We start from the raw sequence: 3,088 nt of genomic DNA, 5'->3' as shown, positions 1-3,088 counted from the left end.
TCTGTGGCATCTCTTTTCCCCCTTGAAGCTCAAAGCCCAAGCACAAAGCTCATGAGGATCTGTAAGAATGAGCAACCATGAGGAAAGCTTTAATTTCACCGTGGGAATCTAATTTGAGTGTCTAGATGAAATCTCAGCTATTTCTTGATGTCTCTGTATTTTTTGAGCCTAGAAGAACAGGCAGAAAATACTCTGGTGAGAAATTTTCAAAAAGCCATTGAGAAGTTCTGTTTATAGCCCTAGTTTGAGACCCAGGATGCTACTACCAACCTCCTCTTCTCCTAGCCAGTTCTTTACTGAGTTTGGGACATAAACACAATTAAAGGAAAGAAAGATAACCTATTAACAGCTCTTCAAGGACTCCTTGAAACAAAACAGAACCCAATTCCTTCTTTGCTTCCATTCTGATTAAAGGATTTTCCTTCTTATTTAAAATAGAGAGGATCATCCATCTTTCCTTAAAATATGGACATTTTTTTTTTTTTTTAAGGCTCCTAGGCTGAAGGTCAGTTTGGAGTATCAGATGGAGACAGCAAACCAGCCCAGATAAGAGTTTCCAAAGCTATCCATCACTTGAATAAAAGCCAAGCAGCAGGTATTGATCCTAATCCTGAAGACAGGTTGAAAGGAGGAGGTAAGGTCACAGCATCGCAGTTACTTGGGGATATAAAAGAGGTGAAACTGTCACGAGGAGGCAGACACACGGCCAGCCACAACCATCGTGGACCAGGTGGAAAGGCACTAATGAGACAAGTGAGCTGTGACCTGGAAAGTCCCGGGGCTGCCTTTATGTCACACAAACCAGGGAACTCCAGATGGAAATCAGTGGGTTTGGATTTCCAGGCAGAGTGGATAGGATTGAGTCTGAGAAGGTGAGTCAGAGAAGACGATTAGAATCTAAGGCCATGAAAGTGATAGCACATTTATAGCTTTGGCACAACCAGATTACGGGCCTCCTGATAAGCTGCAGGTCCTTGTTCTCCAGGCCATTCCTCTCTCCTGCCTTTTTGGGTTTATATCTCCTTTGCAGATGTTTCTACTTCTTGGTCCCTAAATCTTACGAATTTCTGCCAGCCCCACTATCCTCGTTTTACATGCTTTCCTGGACCACGTTCTTGTTTTCCTGGACTCCCCCAAACTATGTAGTAAGTGCCAATCTTAGTATACAAATTGGAGTGTGGAAAAAACAAAGCTTTCTTGATTTTTCTATCACTTAAGTTCTGTTTTGCATCATTATTCTGCTGAAGTGGCAGAAATTTAATCTCAGGCATTTATTCTCAGTGTAGGGTTTCTCCTACCTACGTAAAAAACTCTGCAAAATCATCAGAGAGCTGGTCTGCCCTAAACTCACCATGCAGCCCCTGGCTCAAGGCTGCGACCGAACCCCCCTTTCATCTCCCTTCCTGGCTCCCTTCCCAACACTTCCCTTCCTTCCACCTTTGCTCCCTCAACACAGCCTGGGCAAATCCTTTCTGGTCTCCATGTGGTTTGGGTAGGGGAGGCGGGTGACCCCTCATCTCAAACTTTTAAATACGGTGACAAAAACCTTTTTTTGTGTGTGCGCTCCCTTCAGTATCTAGGTTACTGAAATATAAAGTCAAGAAGAATCTCCCAGAATCTCCTTTTCTGTGCTATCAGAGGCACTGAGCACAGGGCAAGGCTCTAATGGGGGAAGTGATAGCGGGGGGGAAGAGGACATGGATGGGAGGAGCAGAGTGAGGTGTGGAGGAATGCATTATTCTTTATAAGGTTTTATTTATTTACTTTTCAGAGAGAGAGAGCGAGCATGAGCCAGGGGGAGAGACAGAGGGAGAAGCAGACTCCCCGCGGAGCAGGGAGCCCGATGTGGGGCTCGATCCCAGGACTCTGGGATCATGACCTGAACCGGAGGCAGACGCTTAACTGACTGAGCCACCCAGGTGTCCCAAGGAGTGCATTATTTAAGTTCCAAAATGGTATCCTATGGAAACAACTGCAAAAGCCAGCAGTATTTAAACCCACCCCACGGATCATTTTTGTTTCCTGTCATACTGTAGTTTACATCTTTTGTTATTATTAAGGACACTTTGCCTTCTTTTATCTTCTCTTTTTTACCTTCCCGGAGATGAGCCACCCGCTGTGCATGCTTCCAGGCCAAGTGTGCGCTCTCTCTCTCTCTCTCTCTCTCTCTCTCTCTCGCCACAGGCACAATGACTGTGTTCATTTTTATATTGACCGCATATTCAAGTTATAGCAATAGAGGATGTCTTTTCTGATGTCTATGGTTATGTTTATAACAAACCTCACATCTCATGTATCATTCCTACCAGAGACTGAAAGGTTTCATAAAAGGTACTATTCTGGAAACCTGGAGCTCACACACTTTTAAGTTGCACATTTGGAATAGAGTTAACCAGTTTTAGATTTGTATGCTTATAAAGCACTTTTTGTTGTGGTAAAATATACATAACATCATTTATACCATTTTAATAATTTTTAAGTGCACAATTCAACATATATTCACAGTGCACCTATCACCTCTGTCCACCTCCAGAACTTTTCATCACTCTAAACTGAAACTCTGTACCCAGTTACTGTGTAAGAACTTCCCATCCCCCTCCCCCCAGCCACTGGTAATCAGTATTCTACTTGCTGCTTCTATGGATTTAACTTCTGTGGAGGTGGGATCATCCAATATTTGTCCTGCTATGTCTGTCTTAAACTTAGCATGTTTTCAAGGCTTATCCATGTTATAACATGTCTCAGAATTTCATTTCTTTTTAAGGCTGAATAATATTCCATTGTACACATACATGACATTTTCCTTATCCGTTCATCTGTCTACGGACATTCAGGTTGTTTCTACCTTTTGACTATTGTGAATAATATTGCTATGATTATGGGTGTATGAATATCTGTTTGGGTCCTTGCTTCCAGTTTTTTTGAGTCTATACCTAGAAGTGGAATTGCTGGATCATATAATAATTCTATGTTTAATTTTTTGAGAAACTGCCATGCTGCTTTCCTTAGTGATGTATCACTTTACATTCTCACCAGTAATGCACAAGGGTTCCAATTTCTCCACATCCTTGCCAATACTTGTTATTTC

Source organism: Leptonychotes weddellii, chromosome 3, assembly GCF_054177405.1.
Source record: "Leptonychotes weddellii isolate Sample4059 chromosome 3, ASM5417740v2, whole genome shotgun sequence".
Lineage (NCBI taxonomy): Eukaryota > Metazoa > Chordata > Mammalia > Carnivora > Phocidae > Leptonychotes > Leptonychotes weddellii.
This window is presented reverse-complemented; position numbering follows the sequence as displayed.